This window comes from Tupaia chinensis, unplaced genomic scaffold (genome assembly GCF_000334495.1).
Source record: "Tupaia chinensis unplaced genomic scaffold, TupChi_1.0 Scaffold000086_1, whole genome shotgun sequence".
NCBI classification, from domain to species: Eukaryota; Metazoa; Chordata; class Mammalia; order Scandentia; family Tupaiidae; genus Tupaia; species Tupaia belangeri.
This window is the reverse complement of record NW_006159548.1, coordinates 5,018,473-5,046,407: the sequence shown is the minus strand read 5'-3', so window position 1 is coordinate 5,046,407 and position 27,935 is coordinate 5,018,473. Positions and strand designations below refer to the sequence as shown.

The following is a 27,935-nucleotide window of genomic DNA, read 5'->3' as shown; positions in this document are numbered from 1 at the left end:
TCAAGCCACCAGGACACAAGCACCCCGCACATCCTTAATCTTCTCCTCAGCTCCCCTGCTGAAGAATTTGCCTTCACGATGACAGGCTGCTTTTTGGCCTTCATGATGACAGGCTGCTTCGGGAGCTTTCCTTTCCCCAGAACTTTGTGGTAGCCCAACCGCACTACATCAATGATGGGAGCTACTCCAGTCTTGTTTTTGGCGGCATCTATCCGTGTCTGCTCACTGACCAAGGTCCACAATTTATCAAGGTTGACAGCTGGGCAGAAGCTCTGGTTCCTCTTTAAGTGGTAATGCCTCATACCAACTTTCCCAAAGTAACCTGGGTGACATTTGTCGAAGTTGATCCTGTGGTGATGCATGCCACCAGCATTACCCGGCCTCCAGATGCTTGCTGATGCGGCTGTGGCTCATGTGGCCTCGAAGTTTCCGGGTCTTCCTCAGTCTGGATGGGCATGTCAGCGGACTAAGACGAAAGAGCTATAGCAACATTTAAACACTTAAAAAGTCGAAGTATCTTAATTATCCACCTACCGATGAGTGGATAAAAAAGGTGAAATATCCATACAATGGAATATTATTCAGCCAGAAAGGAGTATTGATACATGCTACAGTGTGGATAAACCCTGGAAACATGCTGATGCAAAAAGCTAGTAACAAAGAACCACATATTATTGTATAATTCTGTTTTTTTTTTTTTTTTTAAAGAGTGATTTTTGCTATAGAGTACATGTACTTGCCAGAGAGACAGAGACAGAAAGTGAGAAACCACCCCCCAGGGGGGATGGCTATGCTGCAGTCCCTTCTTCATTCTCTTTTCAGGATCTTGGGCATACACGCACATGCCCAGTGTGAGTTTTAAGCCAGTGTCCAGGACTCGAACCACAATTGACTATGTGGGAGTCCAGCGATGTAACCATTATGCCATCTGCTGGTCCTTATTGTGTAATTCTATTTACATGAAATGCTCAGAATAGGCAGAATAGAGACAGAAAGTAGAGTGGTGATTGCCAGGGACTAGGAGGAGAGGGGGAGTGACTATGAATGGTTATGGGTTTGTTCTTAGGTGTCTAGGACTCGAACCACAATTGACTATGTGGGAGTCCAGCGATGTAACCATTATGCCATCTGCTGGTCCTTATTGTGTAATTCTATTTACATGAAATGCTCAGAATAGGCAGAATAGAGACAGAAAGTAGAGTGGTGATTGCCAGGGACTAGGAGGAGAGGGGGAGTGACTATGAATGGTTATGGGTTTGTTCTTAGGGTGATAAAAATATTCTAAATTTGTGGTGATATATTTTTTTGGTAAATATACAAATTTGTTCATAAATATACAAAACTTTTTATAAAGATGCAAATTATAAATATATAATTATGCAAATGTAATTGTATAATTAAAGTGGGTAATTTTATGGCATCTGAGTTATATCTCAATCAAACTCTTATTTGAAAAAAGTTGGGGCCAGCCTCTGGGATGGTGGTAAAGGCAGCTGAATTTCAGATGGTCAACCAGTGTGAATCCCAGTCTCGGTGGGTTTTAAAACACGTAGAACACATGTGTGTGCATGCCCCATATCCTATGGGGCATGCACACACGTGCACACAGGATAGAGAAATCGAGGAGAGAGGATTGTGGCATGATCACACCAGACTGGGAGGTGCTTTCTTCTCTGTTTCTTTCTGGTGAGCCCACATTCCCTCTGGCAATGAAAAGAAATCTGCTAGCATTGCCCTCAAAAAATATTTGCAAATGGAATCATATGGTACCTGGACTTTGCTTAAAAATAATCCATTATTGGGAGGGTGGGGTTCTAGATAAAACAAGATTTTTTTTGTGATCTGATCATTTTTGCAATTGAGTGTAAATGGGTACAAGGACAGTTCATTAAACTATTTTTATCTACTTTCCTATTGTTGAACCAAATTTAATTTCATACTTTTTATACTTGAGTTTTTAATGTATGAATGGCAACTTAACTTAGAACACGAATAAACTGGAAACCGAATTTAGGAGTCTGCTTCTGTATCAGATAGCTGAGTCACGGCCAATCGCAGCAGCCCGTGTGTTCGTCAATCACAGATGGCCTGCTATTCAAACTATATTCAAATAAGGCAAATGCCATGCTGTAGCCAGCCCAGCTGTTTCTCTACCTCACTTCCTTTTTCTGAAAGTAACTTCTTTTTCTGCACATAAATGTTACCCAACCATATGGCAGCCCTGGAGTTCTCAGAAACAGTTCTGGGGGCTACTTGATTTGCAAATCATTCTTTTTTTTTTTTTTTTTTTTAAGAGTTATTTTGTTGTTATTATTTTTTAAAATTTGCTATCAGGAATCTACCAGGTCCAGGACCTGAATCGCTGTTACCCATGTGAGAGTCCAGTGCTTTTAACCACTGTGCCCCCTACTGGGCCCTGCAAATAATTTTTGTTCAATTAAAATATTTTCTTCTTTTTTTTTTTTTTAAATTTACTTATCATTCAGTTGTTTTGATTTTCAAGCCTCCAGGTCTGGGACTTGAACTGTTGTCAGCCATGCGGGAATCGAATGCCTTAACCACCACACTACCTGCTGGCCTGATCGATTAAATTCTGATCAATTAAACTTGTCTAAAGTTTTTCTTTTGACATCATGTATTTTATATTTTTCACAATAAACACTGCCAATGTATTATTGTAAAAACTATGATTGTGGGTGGGTACTAGCTGGTCTTAACTGTGGGAGTTGGGCTAGCATTGGCTAATAATAGCCTGGCCTCCAGAGCCATCTGGGTATTTGGAATCATGGCTTTGCTATGTGACCCAGGGCAAGCCATGTAATTTCTTTATGCCTTAGTTTTCTTATAGGTAAAACAGAGGCTTAAAGCACCTACCTCACAGGAATGTTACAAGAATTAACAAATTCTGGGACCAGCAGTTAGCGTAATGGCTGTCGCTGAACTCCCATGTAGTTGACCGCGGTTCGCGTCCCGGACCCAGTGGCTTAAAACTCACGCCGGGTGCATTCTCCTCTCGGGATCTTGGGCACGCACACACACGCGCCTGGCATGAGTTTAAGCCACCGGGTCCGGGACTCGAACCGTGGTTGACTACATGGGAGTCCATGACATAGCCATTACGCTAGCTGCTGGTCCCAAAGAGCTTGGAACTCTTCATAATTAATAAAAAGATGAAAGATGGGGCTGGCAAGTGGTGGGGTGGTTAAGGATGCTGGACTCCCATATGGCTGACCATGGTTTGAGTTCCAGACTTGGTGTCTTGCTTTCTCGTGCTCTCTCTCTCTCTCTCACTCTCACTCTCACTGTATCCCTCTCTGGTCAAATTTAAATAAATAAATAAAATAGATAAAGTTAAATAAAATTTTTTTTTTTTTGGAGAGGTTTTTGCTATAGGGTGTGTGCACTTGCTAGAAAGACAGAGACAGAAAGTGGGAAATCACTCCCCAAGGGGAGATGGCTATGCCGCAATCCCTTCTCCTCCATTCTCTTCTCTGAATCCTGGGCACGCACGCACATGCACCCTGCGTGAGTTTAAGTCACCAGGTGTGGGACTCAAACCGTGGTCAACTATGTGGGAGTTCAGTGACATAGCCATTATGCTAACTGCTGGTCCCAAAATAATTCTTTAAAAAAAGAATAAAAGGATGAAAGGAAAAGTGATTACCTTATCTTTTCTCTCTTCCTATTATTTTATTCTATTTATCATTCAATATCTTTTTTTTTTTTTAAGTAGCCTTCCTGTCATGATCTTCCTGCTTCAGCCTCCCGGCTAGGACTTCTAACACTAGGACTATTCCTGTTTTTTTTCGACAGGACCTCCCTATACTGTCCAGGCCAGCCTTGAGTATACGATCTTCGTGCCTCAGTTTTCCTGAGCTATGGAGCTACAGGGGGCATACATCATTTTAGGTTGGACTGGTAATGGAACCTGGGTCTCCCAGGTGATCCCAGTGTGCAGAGGATAGCGTTGTAGCAGTGTGCGCCACCATGGCTCAGTCTCATACCCTTGATTTTAACTTGAGAACATGATTTTGCTTTTTGAACATCGCTGCTTGCTGCTCACCGGAGAGATGAGAGCACTACTGACATTCCCAACGGAAAGCTTTGCTTACATGCTGAAGCAGCCAGAGCTCGGGCAGCCTGTCCCCATCAGCCTGCTTTCTTCAGACACTTAGCATCATTTGTTAGATGTTCTTGGAATGTTTCCTCACTGTCCAAACAGGCAGGTTCCCTCAGGCTGCTGTTCAGTCTCGTTTACTTTTACAGCTGACCCTGGCAACGGTTTTCCTTTTGCCACGGAGTCAGGGATAGAAGACACGATTGTGCCTCTCACCTGGTCATTTTAAGTGTTTCTGCTCTGGTGTTTAATGACTGTCTCTTTGTCTTGAAAGTATGCAGTAACTGCAGTTAGAGGACTCGATACAGATTTTCCCCCCTCTTTATTCCTGAGTGTATTTGTGGACACACATCTGTTCTTATCAGAGAAGATTTTACACTATGAGATTTTAGGTTTTCACTCTGGCCTTGGGATGGATCCTTGGGCTACCTCCATGGAAAGAATCTTGGCTTTGTAGAAAGAAGCACCAACTTTTCCTTGGTACCCACTACCCATCTCTCAGCTCACTTCCATCCCATAAACCATTAGCACTCGTCCATTCGCTAACTTGTTCAGTAGGCATTTACTGATTTTCCACGGTATGAGGAATGCTATACTGAAGCTTTGGGGATTCTGCAAAACTGAAGGAAGGAAGGAAAGAGGGGAGGGAGGTAGGTGATTTCTATTTTGGGGGGGAAACCAGTTATATAGTTGGAGAATTCCCATGTATGTGTAAAATTTCCATAGCAAATTACCAGTTTCTTCTAACAGTTTTTTTTGCTCTTACAGTCATATACTGCATAATGACGTTTTAGTCAGTGATGAGGATATTCATTTTTTTATTGTAGTTGAATAATTTATCAAAACTGATGATGTGTTTGACCTCAAAGAAAACTTAAAATTTGAAAGAATAGAGATTTTACAGGTAACATTCTATTATAGGATTTAAATCCAATGAAAACAGAAAATGCTGACCTAAACTTTCTTCAGTACAACATTATAACAACTACACGCCTAGATAATCTGTAGATGAAAAGTCAAAACAGAAGTCATAAGCTTTATAGGATGCAATAAAAAAGAAACTGCTTCACACAAAAATCAATGGCCACTGCAAAAGAAAAGATTATAGTTTTAAATATTTTGATTATTAAAGAAAACAGATTATAATAAAAAACTTCATTTCATCCTAAGAAATGAGAAAAATAGCTACGAGCAGGAAAAATTAATAAAGAAAAAATGTATAATTAGTAGAGTTAGAAATAATAAATAATTTAAAAAATTTCTTCTTTAAATGATCAATAAATCCTTTGGTTGAGTCCTAAGGAGAAAGCAGAGAAAGTATATATAATGTTAGAAATAAGAATGGACAGGAACACAAATGTTGGAAAAAGTAAGAGTCCTAAGAGGTACTACATGAAATTTAATTGTAATAAATTTGAAAAACTGGAGGCAAAATTTTATTTCTCAGAAAAATATAAATAATAAAAAGTATAAAAAGAAATGGAAAACTATTATTGATGAAATGGAAAGTGATTAAAGATCTTTTTAACAAAAAGAAAACTCCAGGAACAGATGGATTCATAGCAATTATCTAATCATTAAAAAAATGAATAATTTATTTTCAATAAATTCAGGTCATGAAAAAAATTCTGTCTAAATGATTTTGAGATCACTATTTTAATTCTGAAACCTTAAGAAGGTAGAGAAATATAGACAAATCTCACTTTTTAATGAGATGCAAGATTATCAAGTATTAGCAAAAATAATCTAGTAATGAGTCAAAATATTACATTTTAATCAAGTATTTTTATTTTATAAATGAAAAGATGAATCAATAGAAAAAAAATCCAGCAACACACCTTATTAAATAAGCAAATGATATGATCATTAAGCTAAAACTAGCAATGTAATGAGTTTATAAAATACAATAGTTCAGGGACCAGCATTTAGCATAATGGCTATGTCGCTGGACTCCCATGTAGTCAACTATGGTTTGAGTCCTGGACCCTGGTGGCTTAAACTCACACTGGGTGCGTGTGCGTGCGTGCCCAAGATCCCAAAAGGAGAACAGAGGAGAAGGGATTGTGGCGTGGCCATCCCCCCGGGGGATGATTTCTCACTTTCTGTCTCTCTCTCTCTCTCTGTCTCTGTGGTGAGTATATGGACCCTGTAGCAAAAACCTCTCCAAAACAAACAAACAAACAAATAAACAAATACAATAGTTCATGTAGACACTTAAAAGAAAGAGATAAAATTGTTGCTTTTTGCTGATGTTGTAGATATAGAAGAATATTTGATAAAAGTTAACATCCAATTAAACTATAAATAAAAGAGAAAGAGAAGGACATTCTTTGTGGTAGTTTATTTTACCTGACAATCATTGTTTGTCTATTTATTTTAAAAATTAGATTTTCTTCTTGTAATGGGCTGAAGGTTTATATCTTCCTCAAATTCGTTTGTTGAAATCCTAACCCTCAAGATTGTGGTAGTAGGAGGTGGGGCCTTTGGGAGGTGATTAGACCATGAGGATGAACGAAATTAGTGCTCTGATAAGAGACCCCAGAAAAAGCTCTCATCCCTTCCTCCATGTTAGAACACAGCAAAAACATGGCCATTTGTGAACCAGGAAGTGAGCACTCACCAGACACCCAATCTGCCCACACCTTGATCTTGGACTTCCCAGTTTCCATAACTGTCAGCAACAAACTTCTGTGTTTTATAAGCCACCCAGTTTATGGTATTTTGTTATAGCAGCTCACATGGACTAAGACACTTATCTTTATGATAAAATATAAGTATTCTCAATTTGCTAGTCAGGTGACTGCAGAAAACTAGCCAACCAACTAGTTAGTAAGACTGGTTCTCTTTTTTATTTTCAGTTAACCACCAGTCTACTTTATGTTACAAAATGCTCATGACATTCCCCTGATTCTTTTTTTTTTTTTATTTTATTATCATCATAATCTTCTTTCTATTACACTAGATTACATATAACTTTACATTGACTTCCATTGCTTTTTCAAAAGGGAATGCCATGCATGTCAGTCAATACAGAGATATCAATCTCCCCGCTTTATCATTCAATATCTTTTCCATGCTTTTCCCAATAATTATTATTATAATTTTTTTAAACAATCAATCACTATTTCTCATTTTGCTTATTAAAAAGACTTCACCCATCATGAAATACTTCCCAGACCTGTTCAGTTGAGAATACTATACATGTCATCATCAACAGGTAATAAACCATATCTATTTCTCATTAACATCCTGCCTCTCTATTGTTCACTGCTGTCTTTATCCTCTTCTCTTTTTTTTTTAATACTTTGTTTTTTATTATAAATTTATTTTCTCATCCACAACACACATATGAATTTTCCATCCAAAATACACTGTGCATTGGCTCAATCAAGCACATCAACATATATGTTCTCAGCAAATGATTTCCCAATTTTTGTGTCCTGCATACCTTGCCTTTTGTTTTGCCATCCTAGATTCCCCATCCCCACCCTCTGCCATGTCCCATCTTCCTCCTCCATTGTCCCTGACATTCATGATTGCCCTCAATGCCTTCCGCCCCCCCCATTCAATTGTTCTACCAATGAACTCAATTAGTCTAAGTATATCCACTAGCTAGCACAGCTGACATATCCTTACACATGTATCCAAATCTGATCCTAGGCATAAACCCCAGGGAGTAGAATGAACATATTATAAAGTAGACCCCAGTTGTGTCCATACAACTCTCTTCAGTCATCAAATGTGCATTTTTTTTTCCTCCTGCTTATTACTTTTTTTATATTAAATTATATTGCCTAACACTCATTCCCTGAGTATCATCACAACACACCAAGTGTAGTTTCCCATCTAGGATAAACTACATAGTGTCTTAATCAAGCATGTCGTCACCAATACTGTTCCATTTCTACTTTCATACATATAAATATGTTTTTTATCCTATGTTTGACCCTCAGCCCTTTCCCCCTCTCCCAATTACTCTATCTCTGCTATAGACAGCTATCCTCCAGAGGGGTCATTGAAAATGCGATACCTGCGAGTAGAGGGAGAGGGGTCACGAGTCCAAAGTTTTTAACAATAGGGAAAATAGATTCCATTCAAGGTTGGATCAAGTGTGGGTCTCGTGCAGTTCCGCAACTGTAGGTGAGTCTCCATGGAATACAGTTTCAGGAAGGCTGGCCTAGAGGCCGCGCATCGACGGCGCTTAGCAGGGCCCTGGGGGGACACGCAGAGCCCGGAAGGGCCCGCGACGTCCCCAGGCCAGACGCAGCCTTGGCGCCCCACGTTCCCCTGATTCTTGTGATAGGATTTGTTTTGAAACCTCAGTTGTTTGTCTAAAACAGTAGAAAAGTGTACACTGTCCAGACTGAAGGTGGAGGGTGTGCATGTAGCTTGACCTGACCATTGACTCTTCCTGTAATCCCACATCTTTGTTTACACACTAATTACCAGTGTGGCTGGTTGTTTCTAGTTTCATTACAGAATTAAATTTGACAAAGATGTAATATAAAGACTATGTACAACACCCAACATCAAATATTATCCTAAAATCAAATCATAAAAACGATTTCTATCAAAACTAGAAACTAATAAGGCTATCCACTATTACTATTGGTTGTTTAGCCCTCACCAAAAGGTCCTAGCAATGTAATGAGTTTATAAAATACAATAGTTCATGTAAACATTTAAAAGAAAGTGATAAAATTGTTGCTTTTTGCTGATACAATTTTATATTTTGAAAAACCCAAGATAACAGTGATTAAAAAAAACACAAGAATTAATGGGAGAATGTGGTTAGGTGATGATACAAGATTTACATAAAAGAATTGGTCATTTTCTTTCTTTTAATTATAAGCACAGAATAAGAGGAACAAAAAATAGCATTTATGTAAGTGACAAAAACCATAAAGTGCTTAAGAATAAGTTTTAAAAGAAAAACACAAGAATTATATGAAGAAAATTGTTAAACTTTATTATGACATAAATAAGAACTGAACAAATAGTAAGGTAATGTTTTTAAATGACAATATAGTAATGTCAGTTTCCTCTGCATTAATGTATATTTGATGAGATTTGTATTATAATACCAATAGGGCATTAAAAATCTCTTTGGGACTGGGTAACATTATCTTAAGGTTTAGGAATCAATAAATACAGAAGGCTTATCATAGCCAAAAAAAAAAAAAAATTAAAACATAAATTAACAGAGGGACTTTCTTACCGTATATTAGAACATACTTTAAAGCCATTCAAATCAATCAATTATGCAGTGGCCTAGGAATAAACAGACAGATGTATCAAAATAGGAAATATAAAACCAGATGTCAACACATAAGAAAATTCAAAATGTAGGAAATGGTATTTTAATATACTGAGATAAATTATACTTATTTAACAAATACTAAATCTAGATGAAAATAAATTTGACTGTTTTACAAATATAATTTCCAGGTAGTTTAATAGCATAAATAAATAAATAAAACCACAATAAAATTCTGTGGGATGGAACCAGCAGGTGTCATGGTGGTTGAGGCACTAGACTCCCACACAGCTGACTGTGGTTCAAGTCCTGGACTAGGTGGCTTGTTTCCTCACTTTTTCTTTCTCTATCTGTCTCTGGTGAGTGTACATGCCCTATAGCAAATTTTAAAATAATAATAAATTAAATACTTCTTTACAAAATTCTGCAAGATAATTGTAGGAAGATAATTTGCAATCTAGGATAGAAAACATTATAAGCAGGACCCAAAACCTAGAAATTGTATGTGTATGTGTATATTTTTTCCCCAAAATTGCAGTGGTTATATAAGGGTGGAACTCATTAGTAGTCAGGAAATTCAGGTGAAGCAACAGTGAGATGCCACTTAATATCTGTCAGACTGAGAAAAAAAATATGAAGTTAATAACTATTTCTGACAGAAATTCAGAGGAAAAATATAGTATTATATATTTCCAATAAGTAAGAATATTCTATATAACCGCAATACGACCATCAAATTAATGAAGATAACCATGTAATTCATTGGAAATAATATTACTATTATTCACAGATTTCATTCAGATTTTACAAATGGTCCCAATAATATCCTTTTCTAAAAAGTATTTTTTAAAAATTTGCCATAGGGTGTTTGTACTAGGCTGGGAGAGACAGAGAAAGACAGCAAGAGGGAAAGTGAGAAATTACCCCCCCTCCCCCCAAGAGAGGTGGCCACAGTGTAACCTCTTCTTCCCCATTGTCCTCTTGGGATTTTGGGGGGATTCATGCACATGGTGCCCAGTGCCATTTTCAAAGCTGCCAGGTTAGAGCCGCAGTGGGCAATATGGGAGTCCACCACCTGCTGGCCCCAGTTTTCCTTGACTTTTACATCCTTGGTACTTTGAAAATGACACACCAGTTATTTTACAGAATGTCCTTCTGTTTGGGTTTGTCTGATGTCTCTTCATGAGTAGGTTCAAGTTCTGCCTCCTTGGCAGGCACAGCACAGAGGTGGTGTTGTGTTCTCATTTGTCCTACCTGGTGGCCCGAGTGTGTTAGTCATCTCATTGCTAAAGGTATAAACTTGAGCTGCTTGAGTAAGGTGGTGCTGGCCAGTCTTCACTGGCATGTCATTCTTTTTCTCATTGTATTTGATAAGCATGTTTTTCGGAAGTACTTTGAAATAATGTAAATCGTCCCTTTCTCATCATATATATGGTTTATTTTTTGTTTCTATCAGTGTGTATTCTCGTGTTGCTTATTTGATTTAATGGATCATAATTTGTCTCTATTGATATGTATGTATGTACTCATTTTTGCCAGAAGCTGTATGTACCTGTGCATGTAACAGAGCAAGCACGCATATCCCTAATGGGGCCTGGTGATACCACAGTGTCCCTCTGATTCCCCATCCTGCCCAAATCTTTGTTGAACCCCCGTTGGCCATGCAGGATCTGGCATCCTCTATGCTGTGGTTAACTACTATGCTGTAAGGCCAATTCTCCTTTTCATTTCGATACTCAGAATGCGCCCAATCGTTCAGTAGACTGGATAGCCTGCGGGATCTTGAGGCTTTATGGGCATGTGCAGGTGTTTGTAGCTGGCCAGGCTGGGGATTTGAACCAGGGTCATCATGTGGGATCTGGTTTCTGCCGAGCAGCACATCACCACTGAACCAAGGAACAGGCCATATGACTGTTAATTGGAGGTTAAACATTTTATATCTTTTATTTGTCCCCCTGCTTGGCTAAGCTGGGCCACGTCCCTGGCGATTGCCCTTCTTACCTTCCTTAGACAGTAACTCTCTTTTCCAGGTCACCAGGGATCACCTGCCCCTACTCCTGCACTGGGGATGCCTTTTCTTGGGCTCATTTAATAAAGTGAGAGCTGAACTGTTCAGGGAGGAAAGGAAGAAGAGGAGGAGAAATGGTTCATTTGTTTTTAATCTTTCTTCAGTATATTCAAAGGTAGAACTTTCCCTCTAAGTCTATTTATATGAGTCTCATGATTTGCATATGTAGTATTTTAGGGGCCAGCAGGTGGTGTGGTGGTTAAGGCACTGGACAGACACTCCCACAAGGCTGGCCAGGGTTCGAGTCCTGAATCTGGTGGCTTGCTTTCTCTCTTCCTCTCTCTCTTACGTTCACGCTCTGTCTCTCTCTGGTCAAATTAAAAAAAAAATCAATGAATTAATAAATAAAATCAATTATAAAAAAAAACCCCAGAACCTCAAACTACCCTCTGACATTTAAAAAAAAATATGTAGTATTTTGTCATTTAGTTCGAAGTAACTTATAATTTTCCTTCTGATTTTCTGTTTAACCCAGGCATTCTTAATTTATTTAAAGAAGACTTTCAAACTCCATAAAATAGACATCTAAAAGTCATTTTACTTGTTTTCTCTAGGCATATTAAGTGCTAGTGATCTTTTTGCTGTAACAAAGAAAGTCAATGAGTATTTTTATCTTTAATATGCCAGTTTAAATATTATCACCAGGACAACACATTATAAGACAACCAATAAGCATTGTAAGTTTCTTAGAGATGAGGACTCATTTCCCCAGGATATAACAGCTATCTGTGAAGTCTGGGTGTCTCACAAATCTTTGTTAGATTAATGTCAGGCCGGTTTTATGATGTGGAATATCCTGTGCTTTTCAGGCAGCTTCAGAGGGAAGTAGGAATATTTGTTCCTTCAACTGCAAATACTTTTCATTAGAGTTAGAAGAGCCTCTAGATTTTAAAGGCTAAATGTTAAAGTGAATGAAAAAACCAAAAAGATAGCTCTGCGAAAGTCTGAAAGTCACAGTTTGGAATGGGTTATATCATTTCTATATCTATATTTAGTAATTTAAAAAAATTTCAGGCACTGGGACCAGCAGTTAGTGTAATGGCTATGTCGCTGGACTCCCACATAGTTGACCGCGGTTCAAGTCCTGGAGCTGGTAGCTTAAACCCACACTGGGTGCGTGTGCGTGCGTGCCTAACATCCCGAGAGGAGAATGGAGGAGAGGGGATTGTGACGTGGCCATCCCCCCTGGGGGGTGATTTCTCACTTTCTATCTCTCTTCTGTCTGTCTGGGGGGGGCCTGCGCCCTTTGGCAAAAACCCCCCCAAAAAAAAAAAAAAAAATTCAGGCACTAACCTTCTATAATCAGTGTAATAATATACTAGTATTTACAAGATCTAAGGATCTATCTATATCTACATTTAGGCTTCTTTGGTAGTCTATGAGGAGGCTTTAAAAATTCATAGAAAATAGAATTTAAATTGGTGCACTTTTTCATAATACACATTTTTCATGAACTTTCTGAGGACCCCTTATATAGCATTGGCAACTTTTGTGAATGTAGTCTGAGTGTAGGATAGCATCCCTATATGTGAGGTCTTCAAAATATTCATGGAGCTGTGATTAATGAAAAAAACTGTGCATGGATTTCAAAATATTTTTGTAGCAAAGAAACTCTATTTTCCCATGGATTTTTAAAAAGTCCCTTCATGTATATGTCTTAGGTTAAGCTTATGTATCTATTATTTATTTATTTAGGTTTTGCCATAGGGCACTTGTGCTCGCCAGAGAGAAACAGTGAGACAGAGAGAGGGAAAGTGAGAAATCACACCTTAGAGGCGATGGCCACACCACAATCTCTTGTTCTCCTCTCAGGATTTTGGGCACACATGCACACCCACCTGACATGATTTTAAACCTGCTAGGTCCAGGACTGGAACTATGGTCAGCCACGTGGGAGTTCAATACCTTAACAACCAAGTCATCTATTGACCCCTATCAGTTTTTTAAGCATAATTATTGTTGTGAAATTTTTCTTTATTCATGGAAGAGAGCATGTGCGTGTGTGAGAGAGTGTGTAAGACAGAAAAGAGAAGGAAAGGAGCACACTCCGTAGGTCTCTTGGATCTTGGGCCCTTGTGGGCATGCTCAAGTGTTTCGCTGGCCAGCAGGGAACTTAAGCCATTGTCATCCTGTGGGATCCAATTTCTGTTGACCAGGACATCAAGAAAGAAGCCCTATGACTATTAATTTGAGTATAAACTATTTTATATCTTTTATTTCCCCTCCCTACATGGACTATCAGGTTTTGAAAATGGTGCTATCTTTTGAATATTCATAACCTCTCCCCTCAAATTCAGATGTTGGAACCTAAGCCCAGTGTGATAGTAATACCAGATGATGGGGGACCTTTGGGAGGTCCTGAGGTCCTGAGGGTGGACTCCTTATGAATGGGGTTACCTCTTGCAAAATGGACCCCAGGGAGCTGCCTCGCTCTTCATGTGTGAGGACAGAGTGAGAAGATGCAGTTTATGAGAAACAGGACGTCGAAAGACACCAACTCTGCACTTGATCTTGGAATTCCCAAGAAATAAATGTTTGTTGTTTATAAGCCATCCAGTTTATGGTATTTCGTTATAGCATCCTGAATGAACTAAGATACAATGCGAGTTTAAAAGCTGTGAAAAGGGCTGGCAGGCGGCATGATGGTTAAGGTGCTGGACTCCCATGTGGCTCACCTCGGTTCGAGTTCTAGACCTAGTGGCTTGCTTTCTCATTTTCTCTTTCTCTCTCTCTCTCTGTCTTTGGTAAAATTAAAATATAAATAATAATAACAAATAAAATAAAATAAATCTTTTTTAAAAAGCTCCAAAAAGAATTATATATATATATACATATATAATTTTTTTTTAAAGAGAGATTTTTGTTATTGGGCATGTGTACTCACCTTGGAGACAGAGAGAGATAGAAAGTGAGAAATTACCCCCTGGGGGGAGATGGCCACCCTGCAATCTCATCTCCTCCATTCTCCTCTCAGGATCTTGGGCATGCATGCACATGCACCCAGCATGAGTTTAAGCCACTGTGTCCAGGACTCGAACTGCAGTTGACTGCGTGGGAGTCCAGTAATGTAACCATTTCACCATCTGCTGGCCCTAGTCTCATATATTTTTAAGCCCACATTATCAAGCACATATTAGTTCATGATCACTAAATCTTCTTGGTCCATAGTTCCTAATACCAATATACAGGACTTCCATTTAAGTTATATGATGTTTTATAAATTATACATTCTTTTAAAATCTAATATTAAAATTCCTATACTTGAGGGGCCAGCAGGTGGCATAGTGGTTAAGTTGCTGGACTCTCATGTAGCAGACTGTGGTTTGAGTCCCACACCTGGTAACTTGAAAATCATGCTGGGTGCATGTGCGTGTGTGCCCAAAATCTCAGGAGGAGAATGGAGGAGAAGGGATTTTGACATGGTCATCTCCCCTGGGGGGATCAATTTCTCACTTTTCCTCTCACTGTCTCTCTCTGGTGAAGGTGCACACCCTATGGCAAAAAACCTAAATTTTTTTTCTATGTTTGGTTTCTTCTGGTTCATATCTGGTTTATCTTTGATCATCTCTTTCTTTACAGTTTTCTTTTTAGATTTTAACTGATCACCTGATTTAAGAGCAATAATAGTAATGATTACATTTGCTTAAGAGCTTTTCTCTGTTCTCTTGCTTCCCTCAGAAATGATAGCTATTCTGAATATTGTGTTTATCATTGTCTTGCCTTTGAAAAACAGACACACAAAAACAAACACGAACACACACTTCCTTATGGATGCATGGATATATGTGTATGTCAAAACAATACGTTGTTTATTTGGCTGCTCTTAAACTTTAAAAAGACTGTATGAGTCTTCTAGGAATTGCTTTTATCACCCAACCTTTGTTACTCAGATTCACCCATGCTGTAATAGCTGCAGTTTATTCATTTTCACTACTATAAAATATTTTGCCATTTGAACATATCATCTTATTAAAAGGTGTTAAGATTTTTGCTGTTACATATGGTGTTGCTAGAAACATCACAGGCATGTGTCCTAATATTCATGGGCAAAAACTTTTTTGGCAGGTACATAGGAGGAAACTCCTAAGGCGTGTAGCAGTTCAAGACCTTCAGGGGGTGTCTGAAACCATGGGTGATACCAAATCCTTATAGTTGAGGGATCTTCAAAATGTTTATGGAAAACTGTGGAGATATTTTAATTTTGTTTGCATCAAAATAATAATGATAATTCTATTTTTTCACAAACGTTTTTTTTTTTTTTTTTTTGTCAGATGGCAGATGCACTCACCAGAGACAAAGTGACAGAGGGCAGAAGAGAGAGGGAGAAGGAGAAAGTGCTCCAGTCCCCCAGTGGGGCATGATCATTTCACAATCCCTCCCCCATTTCTCCATCCTGCCAAGATTTCAGGCATGCACATGCAGGTGCCCAGCGTGGTTTGCAAGCAGCCTAGGGCTGGGATTTGAACAGTGGTTGGCCAGTGGGATCTGCCTCCCTTAACCCTTAGAGCACAGACCTGACACACACAAACTTTTTGAGATCTCTGTGTATATTATGTTTTTTCCTATACATACGTACCTATGATGAAATGTAATTCATAAATTAGGTACAGGAAGAGATGGACAATAATAATGAATAATAAAGCAGAACAGCGATAACAATATAGTGTAACAAAAATTATGTGAAATATCTTACTGTATCAAAATATCTTATTGTGCCATATCACTGGCAACTGAAGCCTTGGATAAGGGGGAACTATTGTGTGCTCTGCAAATACTCAGCTTGGAAGTCGATTTTTTTGGTTTGTTATCCATCATCATCAACATCTATCTATCTTTGCTGCATCTGTTTATCTTAGCTTATACGTAGGGGCCAGCAAGTGGCATGGTGGTTGGGGAACTGGATTTTGATGTGGTGGATTGTGGTTCGAGTCCTAGACCTGGTGGCTTGCTTTCTCATTCTCCCTGCCCCTTTCTCTTTCTGGTGAGTGCACATGCCACATAGCAAATTAAAAAGTAATAATATAAATAAATTATATAATATACATGAAATAATAAAAATAAATGATCAAAATAAATCTATTTTTAAAAGCTTATGTGTGATTGTGATATAATAAAAATACATAGTCTTTGTCCCTGCTTCCTGATGCACAGTTCCAAAACCCTTTAGACGCTCAGGAGTGACGAGTGTCTTTTGTAAGCAAAGAAGGTGGCTGGAGGCTGGGAACCTCCACATAGTGTCAACGTGAGGGCTGGTTGGCAGAAAGACTGAGGAACGATTGGAGCATGGGGAATTTCCATCCCACTCCCAACCTTGGGGAGGGGAAAGGAACTGGAGATTGAATTCATCACCAATGGCCAATGATTTGCTCAATTATGCCTAAGTAATGAAACTTTCATAAAGCCCCCAAAGAGAAAGGCAAAGAGAAAGAAAGTATTCTCAACTTCATTAGTTCTCTTACATCCTGTCTCTCCACTGTCTTCTAATCTTCTTCAGTGCAGTGGATAATGGTCATGCCCTCCTCAGATCCCCTTGGATACCATATTATCATTTTTATTAACCACTTGGTTTGGCTGTGCTTTGCAGAGCTAATACTTGCAGCCTTTCTCTGGAATCCTCTGTCTCCTGGAGCCTGCTCTTGCAAAAAGGCAGAAAGCTGAAAGTTCATGGGAATGACATCCTCTCGGGGTGGCCCCTAACTGATGACAGATGGGCACAGACGATACTGTGGTGTGACCTATACTCTGATTTCCCCTTGGGGTTTGGCTGAAGCTGTCCTCCTCAGCTCTGTGCCTGGGGTGACATTGCCACCTGCCTTTCTCTCCCTGTCCTATTTCTCCCCTTCCTTCCTGGTTTCCCTTAGGAGCACTTCTTTAATAAATCACTTGTCCACAAATACTAATCTCAAGTCATATATGGGGAACTTGACCGAATACATCCATCAAAGGGCTTCAGAGGTAGACATTTGTCTATGTGGAAAGTGCAGGTATATGGCATTGTTACCATGGTCACTGCTGAGGAGGAAGGGGGAGGAGTCACAGCTAAGTTGCCATGATCTTGTTGTTATGGAGACGACATGCTGGGCTTCACCGCAAGGCTGCTTTCTCCAGGTATGATGTTGCTGTGGAAACCCAGAGCCCAAAGCATCAAAGAACACTGTTCTCATCCCAGCTGCTTTATCCATCTGCTTTGTGTCCTATTAGCAGAAGGAGCCCAGCAAGATAGGCTTTGACTGCGTCTCTTTTCAATCTAACTCTCTAGAAAAGGGCCCCACCCCTGGACATTTTCCTGAATGAATGGGACTCTGGGAATTATTTTAGGTGAGAGTTGCTAAGTTAGATGGAAAGAAAGTCTTCCTGTGCTGCTTGCTGTTCAAAATGACTTTGAAAACCACACTTAGCATGTTCATTTCCATCCAGGATCAAATAGATCTACCTTAGACTCAGCCTTATTTTGAGCTGGAAAATTCTTTCAGCACTAGCTTCTGTGCTCCCAGAAATGACACCAATGATGCTAACTCATGGTTAATGTGAAAGAAGTACAGTAGAATTTAAAACAGTAGCTAGGGGATGGGGCATCTCTCCATGGTGCTGCTGGAGTCTGAAGGTAGGTATTGGTGTAGGGCTAGCTCCCCAGTGGATCATTGAGTTTCCCAATTACAGTACAACGTGGGATACAACATCATGGTTAATGGCGTAGACTTTTATGTTAGATGGTTTTAGGTTGACTCTTGAGACAGGAAGAGAGCCTTGGAAAAGATCTTTTTTTTTTTTTTCTTTTTTGAGAGGCTTTTGTTATAAGACGCTTGTGCTCATGAGAAAGACAGAAAGACAGAAAGCGAGAAATGACCTCCCAAGGGTGATTGTGACCATGCCACAATCCCGTCTCCTCCATTTTCCTCTCGGGATCTTAGGCACGCACGCACACATGCCTGGCGTAAGTTTCAAGCCACTGGGTCTGGGACTTTGAACCGCAGTCGACTACATGGGAATCCAGCAACATAGCCATTATGCCGACTGCTTGTCCCAAGATCTCTCAATGTAGTCATTTACTTTTTCATTTAGAAATGGCAGTGGCTTCTGCTTTACATTGTTATTTTACTGCTGTTGAAAGTAAACATTGCCGATGAACTTATATTTCTTTTTATTTTTAACATTTTTTTTCTCTTTTTTTGGAGAGGTTTTTTTTTTTTTTTTTTTTTTTGCTATAGGGTGCGTGCGCTTGCCAGACAGACAGAGAGAGACAGAGAGAGAGAAAGCAAGAAATCATCCCCCAGGGGGGATGGCCACGCCGTAATCCCTTCTCCATTCTCCTCTTGGGATCTTGGGCATGCACGCACACGTGCCCGGCGTGAGTTTAAGCCACTGGGTCCGGGACGCAAACCGCGGTCGACTACGTGGGAGTCCAGCGACATATCCATTATGCTAACTGCTGGTCCCTATTTTTAACTTTTTAAAAAAGAATTATTTATGTATTTCATTCCATTTGTAATTGTTTTTTAATTTGACCAGATAGAGATAGAGAAAGTGAAAGTGAGAAAGCAAGCCACCAGATCTGGGATTTGAACTGAAGTTGGCCATGTCAGAGTCCAGGACTCTGACTACCATCTGCTGGCTCTTTTTTTTTTTTTTTCTTTTTTTTTTTTTTTCTTTTTTTTTTTTTTTCTTTTTTTTTTTTTTTTAAAGAAGTTTTTTTCTTTCATGAGTGAGAAAGAGAGAGAGAAAGAGAGAGAGAAGTGCTTTGACAGGGTCTTACATGGAGGTCCCTCCTCCAGCTATTCCAGCTAGCCAGCGTGTACAGGTCAACCAAGAACAAAATCCATGGTCTTTAGCAGTTAGCTAAAGTAATGACTATGTCTTTAGCAGTTAGCTAAAGTAATGACTATGTCCCTGAACTCCCATTTAGTCTACCACAGTTCAAGTCCCAGACACGGTGTCTTAAACTCACGCCGGGTGCGTGCGTGTGCGTGCTCAAGATCCTGAGAGGAGAATGGAGGAGAAGGGATTGTGGCATGGTCATCCTCCCTGGGGGAGTGATTTCTTGCTTTCTATCTCTCTGTCTCTCTGTCTTCCTGGCAAGTGCATGCGCCCTATAGCAAAAACCTCTGAAAAAAAAAAATCCATGGTCTTTGATATGATCCAGGATTGCTTGAGCAGAAAACTCCCACTGCACCACTGAGTTGGCCATACAATGAATTAAAATTTCTAAAGTCACCTCCTAACATTTTACCACCTATGTCTCTCAGAGGCGTCAGATTAAGGGGTTAAGGTTAATTTTCAGAGAAAAACAGAAGTATTAGTCAGGGTAGAAGTCAGGAAAACAAATCATTCCAGGTACTTCAAACAGAATGAAATTTCATATGGAGAATAAAGTACCGACAAAATCTGTCAAGAGGACTGAGTGAAAAAAAATTCAAGAGACAACCATAGCTATGGTTCCCCCAGAGAGCGAAAGAGATACTGATACCACCCAGCGGCTAGGAACCAAGACCAAACCACTGCGGGTCTCATAAACCTGCCACCCTAACAAGGTGAATTTCAAGGGAACGTGGATGTTGTTATTAAAAACCCCATTTGTGGAACCAGCAGTTAGCATAATGGCTATGTCGCTGGACTCCCACGTGGTCGACTGCGGTTTGTGTCCCGGACCCGGTGGCTTAAAAAAAAAACTCACGCCGGGCGCGTGTGCGTACGTGCCCAAGATCCCGAGAGGAGAATGGAGGAGAAGGGATTGCGGCGTGACCATCCCCCCTGGGGGGTGATTTCTCGCTTTCTGTCTCTATGTCTCTCTCTGTCTGTCTGGTGAGCGCACGCGCCCTACAGTGAAAATCTCTCCCCCCCCAAAAAAAAAACACCCATTTGTGGGGCCAGCAGATGGTGTAGTGGTTACATCATTGGACTCCCACATGGGCGACTGCAGTTTGAGTCCCAGACCCAGTGGCTTTTAAAATCTCACAGCACGCATGTGTGTGTGTGTGTGTGTGTGTGTGTGTGTGTGTGTGTACTTGCCCAACATTCCAGGAGGATAAGGGATTGCAGTGTGGTCACCCCCTGGGGGATGTCTATCCTCCTCTCACTGCCTATCTCTGTGTCCTTCTCTCTCTCCCTGCAAGCCCACATGCCGTAAGGAAAAAACCTCTTAAAAGAACACAGACATTTGTGAAGCTCACATGTCTCCTAAAGCTAGCAGAGGAAGAAGCATTAATTCTACCCTCTTTCTGCCGTCTAAGTCTTGCTGCAGTGTATCTTATTGTTGTAAGCCACAGTTAGTACCCTGCTGGCAACTGAGTACGTGACATTTAGTTCCCAGGCTTCCAGACTTCATGATATATGGGTGAATAAACAGGGGGGGAGGCAGAAGAGTATGGAGGGCCACTGCCTAAAATATGGTTATTCACTTTATATACTCAGTCCCCAGCATCCTAGTTCTATTTCTCAGCATTTAAATTTTGAATTGGATTTGGATGTGCGTGAATCGGATGTTCCTAACTAGTCTGTTCTTATTATATTTTGCCCTGGCGTGGCTCTACATGTTTAATAGAGAAATTCATGATTATATGCACAGCAGATTGTCTGATTTGGGGTCAGCTAAAAGTCAGCCTGTGTTTATTGAAAGCTGAACACTCGAGATCCAGTGATTACAATGCCATTAGCTACTGGGATGGCAGAATAACAGCAATAACGATGATGATAATAATGATGGTGAAGAGCGTGAGAGCTACTGCCGATCCTCACTGCTGTTCCCTGTTCAAGTGCTTTACGTTTACAAGCTCCTTTGATGCTCCATAATTCTACAAGGTAGATGCCATTGCTATTTCCTTTTTACAGGAGGAGGCACTGAAGTATCAAGTGGTTAAATAAATTTTCCTTTGCCACAGAACTAGTAAGTGGCAGAACCAGGATTTGAATGTCACACCAGCTCTTAACCACTACAAAACACGGAAACTCTAATAGTCATAATGGGATGCTTATTCATTTGTTGCTTTATTCTAAATATATTTTATCGAGTGCGGCGGAAGCAGGAGCTTTCCCTGCCTCTTGCTTTTGTTTGCCCCTTGTCTTTTGTGATAAAATGAGTGCTTAGTATTTATTGAGGGATTTCTATGTGCCAGGCACTATATTGAAGGGTTTGCAGGTAATACATTATGGAATACTCAAAACAACTTTATGAAGCCTGGACAGGTTAAATCATTTATTTGTTGTCATACATAGAAGTATTAGAGGTTAGATTAGAACATCAGAGATACCCTGGTCGATATGGTAGCTTCTAGCTAACTACCATAATTAAGGCCTCGAAATGTGGCTAGTCCAAATTCTTTTCTGCTGTAAGTATATACGATACATAGGGGATTTCAAAGACTTTTCATACTTCAGTGTGTCCGAGAGAGGCTGCCGTGTAGCATAAGCCTTATAACCTCATTTCCAGCCCCGTGATCTCTTCCCAGGACTTCATCTGCATGTTGCTGAGGCATGCTGGCTACAGGGGGTGAAGAAGATGTTATTGAGTACACGGGCCTTGAGCTCAGGTTGGGGTGAGCTGAGGGGTTGGGACTCTGAAAGGGTACCCTAATCTTGCATTTCTCAAAAATGCCACTGACATTTGGGGATCAGTGAGCATAAGGGTCTTGCTGAAGGGGTGCATTCTAGTCTGGGATTATCTACTAGAAACCATCCATCCTGGTTTACATCAAAAAGGGGAGCGCTATGGGGTAGATGTAAACCTGTCTCTGACCTTTCAGGCAGACAGTACAGTGATGTCTCAGTAAGACTGTAACCTGGGCTTTGAAACCTGCCAAGAACAAAGGAGGTTAGCTTCTGCTTTGTTGGAGTTGCCTGGACCAGTAACTCAGTTTCTCTCTGGGTTATTGTTCCCTTCCATGTTGGCTTGCCTGTCTTGTTTCTCCAACTACATAGTGTCAAATGACCCGCACTGCAAAAAGCCTTGATTGACTGCCATTGCTGTTCTAAACTACCTGGAGGCAGAACCCAGTGGGTGGGGTTTTGGTCAGATATTCTCCCCTGATGCAACTAATGAGTTGGAATATGCAAATTAAGTAATATGACAGCTATGGAAATAACGGCCTCTAAATTTCTTTCCTGATTCTGTATCATACATGAATACTTTGCTCCACACTTGTGCCTCCTGGAATAATTTACAAAATTCTTTTAGAATTCCATAATCATTCCAAAGCTCTTAACCTAATAAAGCAATACAGTTAGAGATTTTATTTAGGGATGTTTCTGATTCAGGTGTTCTGAGAAAAAGCCCTTGTAGATTTGACTAAATACGAACCTTTTGTTTTTCACTTTTTATTTTTATTTTTTTGTATAGATATCAACTAGATTGTGACAACATGGGTGAACTTGGAGGACTTTATGTAAGTGAAACAAGCCGGGTTCAGAAAGACAAACACTGCAGGATCTCACTTAAAGTGGAATCTACAAAACTGAACACACAGCAGCAGAGAGCAGGGTGAGGTTAACAGAGCACGGCAGTGGGAGCAAGGGAGATGTTGATCAAGGGGTACGACATTTCCGTTAGATGGGAGGAATAAGTTCCAAAGAGCTATTGCATGTCATGGTGACTGTTGTTAATAATAATATAGTGTATGCTTAAAAGTTGCTAAGAGAGTGTATTTTGTGTTCTTACCACAAAAACCCACGTCTATAAATTAATGCATATGTTGATTTAGCCATTCTTCAAGATTATCATGGAACGGTGATAGAAGTTTATTGAACAGAGGGAATACTTGCAAAGACTGTGGTGTCATGTCAGCATTTAAAAACCCATAGCCTCCCTATTGGCTTCTTGGTTAAAGATGTCCCCTTTGGCCACCACTAAAGGGGCTCATACTGACTATGCTTTCCTAATCTGGAGTCTTGAGAAAGCAACAGGCTGTCTTCTACATTGCAGATCACGTACACACTGGGAGTCAGGCCCACCACCTACCCAGCCTGGGAGGTCTCTAGGGATGTTTCCTTTGGCAGGAGTATCTTACAGCTGGGCTGATTATTAGCGAGTTTTTGAATTATTTATGCCAATGCTCTCTCTCATTAGTGTGAGTTGTCGTGAATTAGTTATAATCAAAGAGATTTGGGTTTGAGAGACAAAAGAACGAGGTACATTTTTTAGTTTAATGTTATAATCTGTCATGTTTTCTTGTTACTCTTTAAAAATTTTATTATTATTATTATTACTATTATTAACTTATTGTAAATTCACCCACTAGAGAGAGTCAGAGAGAGAAAGGGGAAAGTGAGAAAGCAAGCTGCCAGGTCTAGGACTTGAACTGTGGTTGACCATGCGTGAGTCCAGTACCTCAACTACCACGCCACCTGCTGGCCCTTCTTGTTACTCTTTCCTAACATCATTGTTAAAAGAAGGAGTTTGGGAGATCAGCAGTTGGCTAATGGCTATGTCGCTGGACTCCCATGTTGTATACCATGGTTCCAGTCCTGGACCCGGTGGCTTAAACTCACGCCCGGCACATGTGCGTGCGTTCCCAAGATCCCGAGAGGAGAAAGGAGGAGAAGGGACTGTGGTGTGGCCATCCTCTCTGGGGGGTGATTTCTCACTTTCTGTCTCTCTGCCTCTGTCTTCCTGGCAACTGCATGTGCCTTATAGAAAACAAAACAAAACAAAAACAAAAACAAAACACAGCAACAACAAACAGCACCTCTCCAAAAAAAAAAAAAAAAAAGAAAAAAGAAGGAGTTTGGTGTGTTGGAAATGAGCCTGTTGGGGTCAGGAGACCTGAGGTCCCAGTCCTGTTAGCCTGTTCGGAATTCAGTACCTTCGTGATCTCCTTGTCTAATAATCTTAAGACCTGCTGGGCACTTATTTAATTTCTTGGGACTTTAGATTCTCCAACTTTTAAAATAAGAGGTTCTGTGGACTGAGTTGTGTCTCCTCAAATCCATATATTGAAGCCTCTAATCCCCAATGTAACTGTATTTGAAGATAAGGTCTTCGGGAGGTATGTACGGTTAAGTGAAGTCGTACACGTGGGGTCCTAACTCACTAGGACTGATGAAGTGAGAGGATCAGTTTCATTCTCTCTGCCAAGTGAGGACAGTGAGAAGACATGCCAGGAAGAGAGCCAATCATGTCGCACCTTGATCTCGAACTTCTAGCTTCCAGTCTGAGAAAATGTATTTCTGTTCTTATTTTTTTAAAAGAATTATTTATTTAATTTTATTTATTATTATTAGTTTTTAATTTGATATAAGACACCTGCACTCACCAGAGAGAGACAGAGAGAGTGAGAGCGAGCAAGCAACAGACGGAGGAAGAGTGAGAAAGCAAGCCGCCAGGTCTGGGACTCAAACTGCAGTCGGGTATGTGGGAGTCCAGCACCTTAGCCACCATGCTACCCATTGGCCCCAACATTTCTGTTCTTTAAACAAATGGACTAATACAAGGGACTAGAATAGAACAGTGAGTACAGGAGTATGAGGTAACGTGTCTTACTGTGAGATCTTCCAAAAGTAGCCCTTGAGGCAGGATTAAAGTGGAAACAACTTATTTGGGATGTGATTCCAGGAAGCAGTGGGGAAATGAGACAGAAGACAGGCAAGGTAGTAGTAGGAGTGTCACCACTGTGGGCAACTCTGGCTCCTCACTGGGAACCCTTCGAAAGGCTATGTGGAATATACTTCAGGATTCTTCCATTGAAAGCCAAGAAAACTGTGCTCTTCATATTCCAACTCACTGTCCCAATGAGAGAGTTAACTTCCCAGTACCTGTGGCCTGCCTGTACGTACCAGCCTAGTGAGCACGTTTTCATGCCGTGAGGCAGAGTATCCATCAGAGGAACTGTCTCAAGTACCCTCTGGGATAGATTGAAAGGAAATGAACATGGTACAGACAGCATCTACTACTAGTACTCTCACACTTTTAGGTGAACACCAGGGATCAGCAAGTGGCATAGTGGTTAACGCCCTGGACTCTCCCATGGTTGACTATGGTTCAAGTCCCGGATCTAGAGGCTTGAAATTTACACCAGGTGTGTGTGTACGCATACCTAAAACTCCAAGAGGGGGAATGGAGAAAGGGTTGCAGTGTGGCCATCCCCCTGGGGGGTGATTTCTTGCTTTCTGTCTCTCTGCCTCTCCAGCAAGCACATGCACCCTATAGCAAAAATCTCTAATAAATAAATGAATAACTAAAGTGAACACCAGACATCTGGGGTCTTAGCATGGAGATTCTGATTTGACAGGGCTGGGATAGGGTCAGAGATTGGCATTTCTAACAAGTTCCGGGGCGATGCCAACATAGCTGGTTAACGGAGCAGATGTTGAATAGCCAGGGGTTACATGCTTTTTCACGAATTCGGCTCAGTTCCATGCTATTTACTGGACAACTGCTGAGCTGGGTCTGAGGGCATGTACTTGACATAGGGATAGTGAGATCAGCACACAGGGATCCGGTGTTCCATCCACTTTACAGATGTTTTAAAGGTTTATTGTGTTTTAATTGCCCCTGGTGCCAGGACATACTGATTTGGTTTAAGAAACAGAAGAAGGTAGAATTTATGAACTCTATCTGTTTTTTGGACAAAATTCTAGCCAATAAAAATGGAAGAAACCATCAACACAGGTCTACCTGCAGGTATGTGTTCTCATGCCTTAGCTGCATCCTCTCTGGGACAATGACAAGGTATTCACAAAACCCTTGTTCACTTTAACATTAAAAAAAAAATCTAAAGTTGTAATAAAAATAGCAACATTTTTATAGCACTTCACAGCTTACAAAGTGCTTTTCACCACATTATCTCATTAGGTCCTTTGCAGGCCTGGGAGAAATAAGCTACAAATGGCATTTTAAAATAAATGTGTTGCACATTAGGGCAGGTACATTACCCGGCTGGGTACATGATATTCCAGATGCAATGATAATAAAAAACGACTGTGAAGAAGGTTGAGTATAAACATATGCTATGTCCTAGGGCACTCGGACGAACTCTGTATTAGCTGGGAAAAGGCAATCCAAAATCATTGTGGTGAGTTTCTCACTTTAAAATTTTCCAAGTGAAAAGTTGAAATGTTGGGGGCCAGCAGGGGCGTGGTGGTTGGAGCACTAGACTCCCGCAATGGCGGACCACTGCTCGGACTTGACGACTGGCTTTCTCACTTTCACTCTCTGGTGAGCACATATGTCCTATAGCAAATGAAAGATTAATAATAATAATAATAAATGTAAATAATTCTTTTTAAAAAGTTGAAACGTTTCTCCAAGGATCCTATGAATGCCCTTGCTCTCCATTCGGATCTTTCACTGGGGCCACTTGGCTTCCATTCTGTTGAGGGACTTTGGTCCTTACATGCCCATGCTCAGGCCAAGCGCCAGGAGTGTGGCTTATGCACCACACCACACAGCTGTCACCCCTGGCTGGACAACCAGTCGGGTCAGCCAGTCAAGTAACAAAATGTAAATAGATGGAAAAGACTTTTCTTTAGGTCACAGTACAATGACATAGCTGCAAAGACCCTTGTAAAGATTTAACTTTATATTCTCATGAACTCAAATCATGTCTATCAAATGTTATTAATTATGTTATATCTAATTTATAATTATACGTAAAAGTTGAGGTTTTATTTATAATAACATTAAACAATCCTGTTTATAATAACTTCAGCAACCTTGAAATAGTGAATACAAACCAGATAGATGCCATCTCTAAATATTTTATCACTTAGGATGCTTTTTTCCTTAAAGAAATGAAGTATTAGAGCTGAAAAATGAGCATTTATTATTTACATAAGACAAGTCTGGAAATAAATAGTTCTAAGGTTTGTTAATTCAGTAGCAGAGTTGTCCTGGGTCAGCTTCTCTATACTTTTTTTGACTTTCACCTCATGGTCACAAAATGGCTGCGATGGCTCAAGAATCATGTCTTCATACAACTGAATTCAAACAGAAAGAAAAGTATTTCCTTTTGACTTTTTTTTTTTTTTTTTTTAAATCATGGAGAAAAATCATTCTGAGAAGTTTCTAGTAAATTCCTCTCAGGCACTTTAGATTACAAGTGGGTCATATGCCCATCTCCACACCAGTCACTGGTTAGGGAAGTGGGATCAGTGTGACTGATTTGCTTGGCTAAGGATGTCTCATCTTTGAAGACTGGAGTAGGAATCAAACTTCCTTGAGCTCGCTGCTTCCACATATCTCAACCAAAAAAGTGTTAGTATTAAAACAAAAAGGAAAAGGAGTATGGGATAGGCAACCATATTTTTTGATGCATATTTTCTATTGTTTTATTTTCATTTTATATGTCAACTTGGCTAGACTAAGGAATACCCAGATAGCTATTAAGATATGTTTCTAGGTGTGCGAAGATATTTTGTGAAGAGATTAGCATTTGACTGAGTGGACTAAGAAAAGAAGAGCTTCCTCACAACATGGGTGCGCATCATTCAATCCACAGAGGGCCTGAACAGAACAAAAAGCCGAGGAAGGGTGAACTCACTTTCTCTGAGTAAGCTGAGACATCCAT

At 40.2% G+C, this 27,935-nt stretch overlaps 1 pseudogene; it reads right to left on the bottom strand.

Moving 5' to 3' along the window:
• Positions 1 to 27,935, bottom strand: LOC102470224 (60S ribosomal protein L27a pseudogene; annotated as a pseudogene).